The sequence below is a fragment of the Symphalangus syndactylus genome, chromosome 10 (assembly GCF_028878055.3).
Source record: "Symphalangus syndactylus isolate Jambi chromosome 10, NHGRI_mSymSyn1-v2.1_pri, whole genome shotgun sequence".
Taxonomy (NCBI): domain Eukaryota; kingdom Metazoa; phylum Chordata; class Mammalia; order Primates; family Hylobatidae; genus Symphalangus; species Symphalangus syndactylus.
This window is the reverse complement of record NC_072432.2, coordinates 95,985,930-96,000,747: the sequence shown is the minus strand read 5'-3', so window position 1 is coordinate 96,000,747 and position 14,818 is coordinate 95,985,930. Positions and strand designations below refer to the sequence as shown.

Sequence of the window (14,818 nt, the reverse complement as noted above, 5' to 3'; positions counted from 1 at the left end):
ACACACACACACACACACACACATATATATGAGATTTAGAGCTGCTTTAATGGCCAAGAACTCTTCCTCCATTCTTTATTCCTCTACTCGCCCTCCTGCTGTCACTACTCTCGAAGAAGCTAGCCAGCGCCATCAGAAAAGTGATAGTTGCAATTCGTGTGTGAGATGTGAGTATAGGGGGCCAGGGGATCCCTTTTCCCCAACATACCTGTCTATCTGCTCACTTAACCTGAGATTCCAAAATTCCTAGAGAATAAAACTTTTTATTCTATAATTAAGAAAGTCGTTTTAAGCATACAATCTCCTGAAAGAGGCAATAAAATAGTGCCTGGCCTTTCACATGTGCTTTCTCATTTGATCCTGACAACGCTGTGAGATAGGTATTATTTCTTCCACTCTAAAAACTGAGATCCAAAGAGGTCAGATACCCCAGATTGCACAGCTGGTAAGATGTAAAGCCAGCATGGCATTCTGGATCTGCCACATTTCAAAGCTCAGTTGAAAGCAAGAAAGTATATGGTGTTGAGAAGGCAGAAGTGCTGTCATGAAGGGTTGACACCTGTAGTAACTGTGGCCCCCTTAATTGGTCTGTGAGCAGTCTCTGAACACAGGGACAACAGTGACACTTCAGGGTTGGTGGAAACATGCCTGCTTTTGAGTGCTCTAAAAAGGATGCCTGGGAATGGTGTTTAGCATGTGTCTTTAAACTCTTTCTAGCCATACCATCTGTTTCTCTGAGGCACATTTTCTCAATATTCATTTTGGAATGTAATGATATACTAGCTTGTATTGTATTTGATTTATAACTCTGTAGCAAGGATGAATTCCCAGGCCTCAAAATTTAGGTGTGTAAGAAACATTTATCTTCATTTTATTAATTTTTTGAGATGGCGTTTCACTCTTGTTGCACTGGCTAGAGTGCAATGGCGCGATCTCAGCTCACTGCAACCTCCGCCTCCCAGGTTCAAGCAATTCTCCTGCCTCAGCCTCCCGAGTAGCTGGGATTATAGGCATCCCCGGCTAATTTTGTATTTTTAGTAGAGATGGTGTTTCTCCATGTTGGTCAGGCTGGTCTCCAACTCCTGACCTCAGGTGATCTGCCCTCCTCGGCCTCCCAAAGTGCTGGGATTACAGGTGTGAGCCACCACACCCGGCCTATCTTTGTTTATTATAACATAATTTCTATCATCAGTACTTATATAATAGAAGACTTCCTTAGGGTAAAACATACAGAGTAAAACTCAGTCATTTAAGGCTGAGCTCAGTTGTCATCCCTGGGTGGTAGCAGTAAGTTTTCAGAAACTTCATCATATCATAGCGTGGATAGGAGGGTGAGGAGTTCAGGGCTGTCATTTCTCTTAAACCAGCTTCTGCTGAGACTTTATGTAGTCCCTGGGTGTGGTTGTCCCTCCCTGCTGACATCTGAAGTGTCTGAATTTCCCCTTAGTCTGTAATAATGAGGTCCATGTGGGGTCCCTTCATTAAGACCCTGAATCCCCTTCAAGTCCACTTGGTTTAGTAGTGGAATGGTAGAGGGAATGGGTTCGGATTGTCAAAGAGTAAGTTATTATTTAGCTGTTTTACCCCATTACACTTGAGATAACATTGCTTTTCTCCAATTCCTACTTCTTCCTTGAATATTTTCTGTATCATTTGAATATACAGACACCTCTTCTTCGTCTCACCTCCTTAATTCTCTGCGTCTAGACTGTACCAGATAGTGAATTTTATTGATTACACTTATACTAACATTGCTATTTAGCTTACTAATTTGTTTTTCTTACATCCCCCCAACTAGTTTGAAAGCTCCTGGAATGTCTAGACCAGAAATTAAACTTCTTGATGCCCTTCGCAGTGCTTAGCATAGGACTGAGTGCACAGGCAGTTCTTATTAAGTGTTGGCTGGATGAATAAATGAATGAATTTAAACTTTTTGAGTGTAGAGAATAAATCTAATATTTATTTCTATATCCCCTATGATGTTTGACATAGTGTTAAACACTAAGCAGTCATAAACTATTTACTTAATTGAATTGAATTGAGAGCCATTTTATATTACTAGTTCTACATGTATTTCTAGTGTCTAACGAAGCCTCAAAAAACCATGTCTGCTGCAGACTGCTCATTGGAAAATATTTTAAGCTATTGATTAAAATTAACTGGGAGAATTTTATACAATAGAGGAGATAAGTGTGATTACATATGTGGCATGTCAGAGACAGGAAACAATACAAGACAAGAAAAATTTAAAATCCTGCTGGTATTATTTGAAATGTGTATTGTTTAAGTGGGTATAAGCAAACAGTGGGCAGAAGAATCTACTTCACTTCTCTGAAGGTATGGGAGAAAAAATGGACTAAGAAGATGATTTTCTTGAATTTATCTTTTGGTAGGGTTTTAGTGACTTTCTGTACTTGGGTTCATACAACAAATTTTTATCAAGCACCAACTATGGGTAAATAATGCTTTCGACAGTTTTCAGAGATAACCTGAAAAAAGATGTCTCTTATTTCTAAGAATGTATAGTCCTTGATGAAGGCAGGATGAACAGAAAGTACTGTGTGCAAAATGGCATTAATCAGAAGGCTCAGTGAGTTCCTTTGACATCACTGGTTAATATGATTGCTTATTCAGGCTGAAGGATTTGAGGAAGACTACACAAGAGAAATGGTATTTCATTGGATCTGGAATGATTACCAAGATTTTAAAGAGTGAAGAAAGGATGAAGAGAATTTCAGGAAAAGGGCATGTATAGAGGGTTAATATTTAAAAATGACATGTGCAGGATCTGCCGATGTGCTCAGTTTGATTGCAGCATGTGGTATGGAGTGTGTGGTTGGGTGGTGTCTGATGTGGGTTTGGCTAGGTTGTAGGGGCATTCATTAGAGGACAGTTTGGATTTATTGTAGTAGTTTATCAAGGTTTATGCCCTTCATTTCTCAAAAATTCTTTTTAGCCATCATGTGGGAATAGTTCAGTGTGAATCTTCACTGTTTTTCTTCCTCTCTTGTCTGTTATAAAAGTAATATTTGAGCTGGGCCTGGTGACAGCCCATGCCTACAGAGACCAGCCTGGTTAAAAGAGCGAGACCTGGTCTCTAGAAAAAACAAAAACAAAACAAAACATTTAGCCAGGTATGGTAGTGCATGCCTGTAGTCCTAGCTTTGAGAGGCTGAGGTGGGAGAATGACTTGAGGCCAGGTGTTTGAAGTTGCAATGAACTAATGATTGCACCACTGTACTCCAGCCTGGGTGACAGAGACCCAGAGTGATTATATATACATATATATATGTATATATATATATTTATTTATGTTAAGTAATATTTGGTCATTGTTGGAAAATACAAGTATATAGAAAAAAATTAAGGCATTCATAATCTCACCACCCTCATCCCCAAAATAGCTCCTATTATCATTTATATATATATGTATGAATACATATATCCTATTCTTTTTAAAAGATATATAATTTTCTTTTTAAACATTTTCTGTTTTTATGAATTCCTTTTTTTTAATCTCTGAAAAACTTAGACATATTTATTACAAAGTCCTTTTTGTGATTCCCAGTTTGGAAGTCTCTTGACTTTCATGCTGATGGATTCTTACAGTTCGTAATTTTTGTCTGTGTAAGTTTTATCTTAAGAGCACTATCTTCAGCTGGAGTCCAGCGTGTACTCTGGGTGGTGGCGGTCTTCCTACGGAGCACTTCTGCTTTTGCCTTTGTGAGATCCTTATGGTTTCGTTGGTTTCTTGGGTTCTGGGTTTCTTTAGGGGAGATGGTGTGAATTCAGGCTCCTCCTCACACCTAGGGCAGTTTTGGGGTTCAGATTTCTCCTGGGTGCCTTTTTTTTTCCCTCTGTAGTCTGTGTTAAGCATACCTCTTTACAGACAGGACTGCCTCTTCCCAGGTTTGGGCTTTCTGTTCCACTTCTAACTTTCTGCTGTGTTCAGGATCTGAGGTCTCACTCCCTTGAGTTGCGAGTGTTGCCCTGCTCTTATGCAGCTTCCCACTTCGTATCTGGCTCTGGAGATTTCTTTTGCTTGCTCTAGATCATGTATCTATTGAAAATATTTATAGATTTGTATTTTATTAAACATTTCTACATGTTTCCCTTATCACCTCTGTCTAACCCATCTTTTTTTCTTTGCACAGGTGTATACTTTAAACAAAGTTGGGAATATACTATACATATTGATAATCTCCTTTTTGGAAACCTGATAGTATATGGTGAATTTTTTCCATATTATTTGAGAACATGATTTTTAATTACTATCTGATATTCCTTTTATTGGGAGATTTACCATATATTATTAAATAAATTCTCTATTTTTTAGAAGTTTAGGTTGTTTTCATTTTCCATTATTTTAAGTAAAAATGAAGTAAAGATCTATACCAAAATTTGTCTGCTCATTTTGGAATACTTCTGTAGAATAATTCCTACAAATGGAATTGTTTCATCAACATTTTTGAAGAAAGCCTTGTTAATTTGAGGCTTTTGAATCCATTGCTGCTAAATTGTGCTACAAAGTTTGTTCCAGTTTTCACCCCATCAGTGTGGTCTGTCAGTCTGTGTCCCATATGGCAGTGTCTGTTTCCCAGAACATATTATCCGATTATTATCCCTTTAAAAGTATGGTTAATTTTCTGAGCAAAACAATGGTATTAATATTTCATTGTTATTTTAATTTTCATTTAGCTTAATGGCCATTTAAAAATATAGTTTAAATAGATCTGTGATATTTTCAGCTTTGCAGCCTGGACCTCCTGGAGCTCAAGTGATCCTCCCACCTCACCCCTCCAAGTAGCTGAGACTACAGGGACGCACCACCACACTGAGGTAATTTTTGTATTTTTTGTAGAGACAGGGTTTTGCCAGGTTGCCCAGGCTGGTCTGGAACTCCTGGGCTCAAGCAATCGGCCTACTCCACCACCATCCTTCACCTAGTCCATTTCCCACCCAGGATTATATGCATGAGCCTGTTCCCAGCCTTCTTTTGTTATTTGCTGTCTTCCTATTGCCTCCCAAAAGAGTTGGATGTTTAGTTGGAAGTTGTATTTGTTAAGGGCAATGATGGGTGAGAGAGGTTGCAAATTGTAGAAGCTGAGGAAAGAATTAAATTGCTTAACATAAGAAAAGCTGTTGAGATGGAGGTTGAGGAAACAAGGCCTTGGAGAAGGGGAGACTGGAGCCCAGAAAGGAAGGACCAGGAGTTGTGTCAGGGTAGAGAGTTTTAGAGTGCTCAGGGAGGAGGTGGCTCTCTTGCAGAGAAGAGCTTTGGAGAAAGAACAGTTGAAGGAAATTTTGCAGTTTTGCCCAGTGGTGTGTAAAGTAAATTTTTCTTGATTTCTCCACAAAGTCTTAAGCAAGATATTTCTCGTTAAATGCATTGCCAGGTTGGCTGTATTTGATAGGAATGCACTGAAGCTGTGGTTATGGCCTACGATGGGCATAAGGTAAGAGCCAAATACTGGATGGAGAAAGGTCGAGCAGAAATGAACCTCCTGAAGTAGCCGTGGTAAGACTGAAGCAAGGCTCCTCTCACTGATGACAAAAGGAGTCCAGTTTTTCCTCTTATATGAGTCTTGGGGTCTGGTATACATCAAAGAATGGAGAGGAATCTACATAACAACTAGCATTGGTCTTCTAATACTGAGTATGTGTAGCGCTAACTGATTTAGTTTAGGAAAATAAGGAACATAATCTGGGAGTTATAGAATATATTAGTCGAATTCTCTTTAAAACTATCAACAGCTAAGATCTCCTACAGTAGTTGTGCTCTTGTTAATTTCTTCATTTCATTTTTTTTTTTTTTTTTTTGAGATGGAGTTTCGCTCTTGTCACCCAGGCTGGAGTGCAATGGCATGATTTTGGCTCACTGCAACCTCCACCTCCCGGGTTCAAGCGATTCTCCTGCCTCAGCCTCCCAAGTTGCTGGGATTACAGGTGTACACCACCACGCCCAGCTAATTTTGTATTCTAGTAGAGATGGGATTTCACTATGTTGGCCAGGCTGGTCTCGAACTCCTGACCTTAGGTGATCCTCCTGCCTCGGTCTCCCAAAGTGTTGGGATTACAGGTGTGAGCCACTGTGCCTGACGTCTTCTTTTATTTCTAAAGCTATACAACCCATGGCATATAAACATTAATGCCTATTGTGTCTTAATTTTGGCTTGAACCTCTTAGGCCTGTAAAATGACAGTGGTTTTCTTTGGTAGGTTTTTTTCTTTTTTTTTTTTTTTTGAGACAGGTTCTCACTCTGTCGCCCAAGCTGGAGTGCAGTGATATGATCATGGCTCACTGCAGCCTCGACTTCCCAGGCTCAAGGGATTCTCTCCTCAGCCTCCTAAGTAACTAAGACCACAGGTGCATGTCACCACACCTGGCTAATTTATTTTTATTTTTCATAGAGATGGGGTCTCTCTGTGTTGTCCAGGCTCGTCTCAAACTCCTGGGCTCAAGCGATACTCCTGCCTTGGCCTCCCAAAGTGCTGGGATTATAGGCGTGAGCCATGGCGCCTGACTTCTTTAGTAGTTTTTTATTTAAAGTCCTCTTTTGATGTGCATACTCTTACTCAGCGTTGTCAATGACTTGTTCTGGAATGTGAAGCATATCATTTTACCCCTCAATCTAAATGCTGTTTTTCTTAATTGTGGAGTGAGGAGTGTCGATGGGACTTTATAACTGTTAGAAATCATTAAACTTGAGTGTTGTGATTCATTTATGAGGGTAACGTTATCTAATAATGAGGTAATGGATGTGGAACTGCTTTAGAAAGTATAAAATGCTTGTGAAGTGCAGTTATCAATTTTTCTAATGCCAAGATTCTAGTGAGAGACAATTTCCAGAGTTGATAGTGGGCACCACTTTCCTCCTCCAAAAGCAAAAGGTATAATTACTTCATAGTTCTCTGGCAAATATCTGGTTTCCCTAAGGGGCATCCATCTTTTGAAAGTAGGAAAAACTCTAACCTATTTCGTAGAATCCTTCCAAACTCTAACCCATTTGATAGAATCCTTCAGTGGTGGCATTCAGACTATTAAAATAATTATAAAACATAGATTTGTTAATTAGTTGTATTCTTTAAGTAAATTATGTTAATAATTTGATAGTTAATTCTTTGTTATGGCATTCTCTGTGATTGATACTTTTCAGTACCTTTTCAAATCCATAACCTATCGAAACTTAGGATTTTAGGAAATACTTCTATGAATCCTTGAAAAAACATGCATGTATAAGACAATTCCTTTTGTCTTTTAATAGGGAAGGCCAGAGTTGGATTGTGTAGGTTGCAAAATGCAGTACCTCAGACTTGCAACTCTGAAAAGCACTGTTTGAAATCTCTGTAAAGAGTGAAAAACTTCAGCTTAAGGAGATATTGGGCTGAGACAATGGGGTTTTCTAGATATACAATCATGTCATCTGCAAACAGGGACAATTTGACTTCCTCTTTTCCTAATTGAATACCCTTTATTTCCTTCTGCTGCCTGATTGCCCTGGCCAGAACTTCCAACACTATGTTGAATAGGAGTGGTGAGAGAGGGCATCCCTGTCTTGTGCCAGTTTTCAAAGGGAATGCTTCCATTTTTTGTCCATTCAGTATGATATTGGCTGTGGGTTTGTCATAGATAGCTCTTATTATTTTGAGATACGTCCCATCAATACCTAATTTATTGAGAGTTTTTAGCATGAAGGATTTTTGAATTTTGTCAAAGGCCTTTTCTGCATCTATTGAGATAATCATGTGGTTTTTGTCTTTGGTTCTGTTTATATGCTGGATTACATTTATTGATTTGCATATGTTGAACCAGCCTTGCATCCCAGGGATGAAGCCCACTTGATGATGGTGGATAAGCTTTTTGATGTGCTGCTGAATTCGGTTTGCCAGTATTTTATTGAGGATTTTTGCATCAATGTTCATCAAGGATATTGGTCTAAAGTTCTCTTTTTTGGTTGTGTCTCTGCCAGGCTTTGGTATCAGGATGATGCTGGCCTCATAAAACGTGTTAGGGAGGATTCCCTCTTTTTCTATTGATTGGGATAATTTCAAGAGGAATGGTACCAATTCCTCCTTGTACCTCTGGTAGAATTCGGCTGTGAATCCATCTGGTCCTGGACTCTTTTTGGTTGGTAAGCTATTGATTATTGCCACAATTTCAGAGCCTGTTACTGGTCTATTCAGAGATGGAACTTCTTCCTAGTTTAGTCTTGGGAGGGTGTATGTGTTGAGGAATTTATCCATTTCTTCTAGATTTTCTAGTTTATTTGCATAGAGGTGTTTGTAGTATTCTCTGATGGTAGTTTGTATTTCTGTGGGATCGGTGATGATATCCCCTTTATCATTTTTTATTGCGTCTATTTGATTCTTCTCTCTTTTCTTCTTTATTAGTCTTGCTAGCGGTCTATCAATTTTGTTGATCTTTTCAAAAAACCAGCTCCTGTATTCATTAATTTTTTGAAGGGTGAGATACCATCTCACACCAGTTAGAATGGCGATCATTAAAAAGTCAGGAAACAACAGGTGCTGGAGAGGATGTGGAGAAATAGGAACACTTTTACACTGTTGGTGGGACTGTAAACTAGTTCAACCATTGTGGATGTCAGTGTGGCAATTCTTCAGGGATCTAGAACTAGAAATACCATTTGACCCAGCCATCCCATTACTGGGTATATACCCAAAGGACTATAAATCATGCTGCTATAAAGACACATGCACACATATGTTTATTGCGGCACTATTCACAATAACAAAGACATGGAACCAACCCAAATGTCCAACAACGATAGACTGGATTAAGAAAATGTGGCACATATACACCATGGAATACTATGCAGCCATAAAAAAGGATGAGTTCATGTCCTTTATAGGGACATCGATGAAACTGGAAATCATCATTCTCAGTAAACTATTGCAAGGACAAAAAATCAAACACCGCATGTTCTCACTCATAGGTGGGAATTGAACAATGAGAACACATGGACACAGGAAGGGGAACATCACACTCCGGGGACTGTTGTGGGGTAGGGGGAGCAGGGAGGGATAGCATTAGGAGATATACCTAATGCTAAATGACGAGTTAATGGGTGCAGCACACCAACATGGCACATGTATACATATGTAACAAACCTGCACATTGTGCACATGTACCCTAAAACTTAAAGTATAATAATTAAAAAAAAGAGTGAAAAACTTCAAGTTTTAACCAATGCGTGTTTTAGAGGTTAAAGTTTAAACCCTGACTTCGAAGCACGCTGGGTAGGACTCCTCTGCTCACTCAGACTCAAGTTGGATCAGAATCTCTCTTGTGTTGCTGTGAATCATTTACATTGAAATTCCCAGCTAGAACTGGAGGAAAGAGGATTACAAACCAGGAGGTAATACCTGGGTTATTCCAGAGCACTTGGAAATGACTGACAGCTTCCGGCTCTTTGACAGTTCTTTAGTGTTGGTCTTGAGGCATTCATTCTGAATGAGATATTTATCATTATAGGGAGTTACAGTCCGAGCATTATCTCTAACATACAATTTCCTGTTACTAAATAATACATAGAAAATAGGAACAAGGTACTTTTTCAGAGGAAAAAAAAATATGATTTAAAAATGTGTGTCATTTTCACAAAGCTCATTTAAATCTTTTAATCCATTCCCTGAGTATCATAAGACAGGTCACATTCTGCCCACACTTCACCCTGGTAGTTCTGTACCGATAAGTCAGGTTCTAGGGCAGCTTCTAACAGGAGAAGGTCCTAGGGGGTACAACATAAGATGTAGGCATGGAAGGGGCTTCATGGAGACCACCAATATGAAGCCATTATATAATTAAGGGTCTGGACTTGGCAGACTCCTTGGGTTCAGAGCCCAGCTCCGCCACTTATGTGAAGCTTTTGGTCTCAATTTCTTTAATTCTGAAGTGCGAACTGTAATAATATCAACCTCATAGAGTTGCTGTGAGGATTCAATGAGTCAGTACATGTAGTACTTAGAACAGTGCTTGGCCTATAGTGAATGCACATGAATGCCTATTATTAAAGGGGTAAGGGAAGTCTCACTTGCTGTATTTGGACTGCCACTGTGTAAGGCATGAGTGCTGTCTTTTGTGTTTTTTGGGTAGGGAGCTAGGGGGAGATTTTTATGAGCCATGTTTATACAACTTTCATGTGTTTTTGATTGGATGCAATGAGTTCAGGTCAGGAGAAGATTCTTAGGATGGCATGCTTGCATTTGCTTAGGATTCAGATTTAAAACTTCATCTTTGCTTCATGCAAATAAAGACTACAGAAGGCAAACGAGTATAGGAAAAAGTTCCTCCATAGCTTTAGTTCTTGTCTTCCTGATATCCCATTACTACAGGCATGGGCATGTTGCTGAAGCTCTGCCAGTCACACAACATCCTGGGAACTAGACTGTCATCCTCAGATAGCAGCAAAGGCATCTGGAGACAGTGCTGCAAAGCAGCACATCATAGTTCTTACTGTGGAGCTCCGTGGAGCTGTCTGGCGCCTGTTCTTTGGGAGTCTATTTCTTTAGCCCTCTCTTGTTTCTTTGAGTCAATGCCCTGAATCTAGTGCATTCCTTTTTTGACAAATGTTACCAGAATCAGGTTTGTTTGTTGCTTATAGTGAAAATATCTTAATTGGCACAAATAGCAAGTAGGAAGATTAAATCTTTCCACTGTCAGTAGGTAACGCGACACAGATGAAGCTAAGAGTCCTGGAAGTCACAGAAAATTCCTTCTTAGAAAGCTTGGCTTGGAGGAAGTGAGAATATACCTTCTTTTCTAAGGTACATAAGAAGAAATGCATTTTTGACCTATTTGGGTGGAAAAAGGGAGAGTCCTTAAGTTGGCCAATATTGGCCTCCTCTAAATACAAGGTGTAGCATGTAGGTGTGTTTGGAGTTGGGAGTGGTAATTTTTCATGTGCCAGATATGCAAATTACCAATAGTCAAAAAGACTAACAGAAAATTAAAGGCTTTCAAAGAAGTGACATTTTTTGAATAGAATCATCACCATCATTGCCACTGAGAAATTAAAGGTGATTTTGTTAACTAAATCTGTATTGTTAACTAAAATCTATATTGCATCATCTTACCACCTTAGGAGTTTCTTAAGGATAATGGTGTATCATATTTCTTCTATACTTAAAAATTACAAGGTGATAAGATGCTATAATACAATATAAATAGTCAAGAACTCCATTTGTCAGATTATGAGTGGTCTGTTGGAGAGACCAGTAAGGTTTTTCTCCCTTAGCTGGGGTTTGCATCTTTTTCAGTCTGCCTGTTCATTTTTCTTTTATTTTTCTTTTCTTTTTTTTTTTGAGACAGAGTCTCGCACTGTTGCCCTGGCTGGAGTGCAATGGCACAATCTTGGCTCACTGCAACCTCTGCCTTCCAGGTTCACGTGATTCTTCTGCCTCAGCCTCCCAAGCAGCTGGGATTACGGGTGCACACCACCATACCTGGCTTTAGTAGAGACGGGGTTTCGTCATATTGACCAGACTGGTCTCGAACTCCTGACCTCATGCCTGTTCATTTTTCAATTCATTTTTTCAGCCCATTGGTACCTACTCTAGAAAGCCTTCCTTGAATTTCTAGTCAGATGATTCTTTCTTTGCTACTTATTTCATTCTAGCCTGTACAGGGGTTCTAGTTCATTTTGAGAGCTGACTCTCTAGTAGGGGCTGTGTGGAGGACTGTGTTGAAAAGGGATCCTGAACCACTCAAGGCTCAGTGAGAAAGAACTGCAATTGGTGAGAGATGTCTGCAGTGGGTAAGGGAGTCATGTGTTTGCCATTGCTGTCATCTTTGGTTCATTGACTCCCTTACTAAGTTGTAAACTCTTTGAGTCAGGTCTGTGTGTGAGTCACCATTTGATTGACTCCAACACTTGGCACAGCACCTAGCACCTTAGATTTTCCCAATAAATCTGTGCTGAAATGAAATGAGGGCAATGAAGGAAAAAATTCATGGTGGAATTTGAGCTTTGCTTTGAGTGGGGGTAAAGGTTTGGCTGTGGGAGAATAGAGTTCCTAGGGACAGGAAATGGCATGAAGGAAAGTTGTAGAACAATACGGAAGAGGCCTCAGGAGAAAGAGGAGGCCTTTTTCAGGATGTAGTGGGAAATCAAGATTGTTGAAAGGTTTGGAGTCTATAGGTAAAGGTTTAACTAAAATTGTTGAGGCTGTGATCTCATGAAGGAAATTGAAGTATAGTTTAATGGAACAAACTAAAAAAGATGAGAAAATTCAGTTGTGGGAGGCATCAGTTTTTGGAATATTTTCCTCCTCCAGGATTTGAAAATAGAGAATTGGGCAGCTTGTGTGATTATGAGTAGCAATATAGTGACATTATTATTGTCAACTGGAACTTCAAAACAATAATAAAAACAACAAATAGATTTGATAAAGAAGCTCTCATTTCTAATGTTCCTACATAAGTTTTATTTCAGGCCAATTTTTTTGAGAAGCTGTACCTATGTTAGATATCTGACCATATATAAAAATGCCTGTACAAAAATGGAAAGTTTTGAATTTTTTCAGCTTCATTCACTCCTGAATTGTCTGCCATGCATCCTTCTTGTTCCCTTTGTGCTTTGAAAGCACATTATCATGCCACACAGCAAATTATAGTGTGGGTCTTACTGAGATCTGGGTCAGGCACCACTTTGGAAATCTAACTTAAAGGGACTTGCCACTCAGTGTACCTGTTTTTGGTAGGATGTTGGATAAATCTGCAAACATCTTGGACATATATATTTTTTACTCTCAGATACTAAGTAAATTGCTTTTTTCTCTCTACATGCAATACTTTAGAAGTTTCCTGATTTTAATGATTTGTTGACTTTGTATGTCATTGCAGCTAGATTGCCCTGCCCTGCCTCATGCCAGAAAGACCTGCCTATTTCTCATAATATATTACTACTCACTTCGTCATCTTTAGCTGAAGGTGAATTAAAAGTTAATAGGAGCCGGGCTTGGTGGTACACGCCTGTAGTCCCAGCTACTCGGGAGGCTAAGGTAGATCACCTGAGCCCTGGAGTTCCAGGCTGCAGTGAACCATGATCATAATACTACACTCCAGTTTGGGTAACAGAGTGAGACCCTATGTCAAAAAAAAAAAAAAAAAAAAAAAGGCCAGGCATGGTGGTTCATGCCTGTAATCCCAGCACTTTGGAATGCTGAGGCAGGTGGATCACCTGAGGTCAGGAGTTTGAGACCAGCCATGACCAACATGATGAAACCCCATCTCTACTAAAAATACAAAAAATTAGCCAGGCATGGTGGCTCATGCCTGAAATCTCAGCTACTAGGGAGGCTGTGGCAGGAGAATTGCTTGAACCTGGGAGATGGAGCTTGCAGTGAGCTGAGATCACGCCACTGAACTCCAGTCTGGGCAACAGAGTGAGACCCTGTCTCAAAAAAAAAAAGTGAATAGGAAGAATTTTTCTGAATGAAGGGAAAGGGAAGAAAAGGTACAAAGCAATCATAGGTCTAGAGACTCTTAGGCTATGAATATAATCTTTAATACTGCTGATCGATGTGGGAGCAACTATAAACTGACTTCTGTGGTTCACTGATACACTGAGTTACTGGGATTAGGTGAGGTGGTGGTAAAATACAAATTATGATCAAAGTAATGCCTATTATCTAGATATAAACTTATTTGGAAAATATAGTTAATTTTCTTTCCTAATTCAGAATGCCCAAATATTCTCCATCCTTTGAGGAAGTGACTTGCCTCCCATTTTCTTCATGTAGATTGTTTGTTTTTGCTCTCTGTATATTCGTTTCGACACTTGTTGCTCAAAGCAATAGAAACCCAGTTTAAATGGCTTTTAATAAATTGTTTTGAGTAACCACCAAAAGAAAAAAAAAACACATGGAATTCAGGACTCTGAATTCCTGACAACCCTGCCAGAATGTGTCTTGTCTTTACTGTTTGTTTTCTGCAGTGTTGGTTTTGGCTTCTTCTTCTTCTTTTTTTTTTTGAGACTGAGTCTTGCTCTGTCGCCCAAGCTGGAGTGCAGTGGTGTGATCTTACCTCACTGCAACCTCTGCCTCTCGGGTTTAAGTGATTCTTGTGCCTCAGCCTCCTGAGTAGCTGGGACTACAGGTGCCTACCCCCATGCCCGGCTAATCGTTGTCTGGTTTTGGCTTCTTCTTAGCCTTGTGTTCTCTCTTTGTTGGAGGCATGATGGCTGCAGCTATTCTGACCTCTACTTCCTTTCTGATTCAGGGGATCATGTGGGGATTCTCATTATATAATGCTTTACAAAAGCCTTGTTACGTCTTGTTGGCTCCAGCTGGATTTTATGCCTATTCCTAAAGCAAAATCACTGTGGCCAGGGAATGTGATGTGCTGCATGGCTTGGACCTGGAACTTCAGCCAAAAATGGCATGGATGTATCATTACAGGTGGAATATCAGAACTAAAGTTAGGACTGTTGCCAGAAGAAGGGAAATAGTTGCTGAAGGAGAAAATAAAACATGTTGAGGAAATTATACTTGAAGTGTTAATACTGACATTATAATGATGGGGACTTGGGTAATGCTCATGTGTTGAATTTTCCCAGAGAGCCAGGGAAGGCCTAAAGTGGGAGTAGGGGTAGGGGACCGTAGATGGGATATAAATACTAAATGAGAAGAAAAAGATCCTGGGATGCTGGGCAAGCCCAGTTGCCTGAGCTGGGAAAGTCTCTGTGGTTAATAGGCTTGTGACCTGCTGGCCCCTCATCTTTCAGAGGAAGTGACAATTGGAAATGCCCCTTATTGGGTTCAGGGATATGATGAGTGGTGTAAAACTGAGGTTGGGTTTT

At 39.7% G+C, this 14,818-nt stretch overlaps 1 protein-coding gene across 13 annotated transcripts in view; it reads left to right on the top strand.

Moving 5' to 3' along the window:
- Positions 1-14,818, top strand: part of PLS1 (plastin 1) — a 134,995-nt gene that overhangs the window by 58,910 nt on the left and 61,267 nt on the right. For 2 of the 13 annotated variants that reach the window (XM_063611298.1, XM_063611296.1), the window contains one exon: positions 4,749-4,839. The exons of 10 other annotated variants lie outside the window; for them this stretch is intronic. The gene's annotated coding sequence lies outside the window, so the exon portion shown is untranslated. Of the gene's footprint in view, positions 1-4,748; positions 4,840-5,396; positions 5,457-14,818 lie in introns of those variants that run through there. One more of the 13 variants, XM_063611300.1, reaches the window with a different exon arrangement.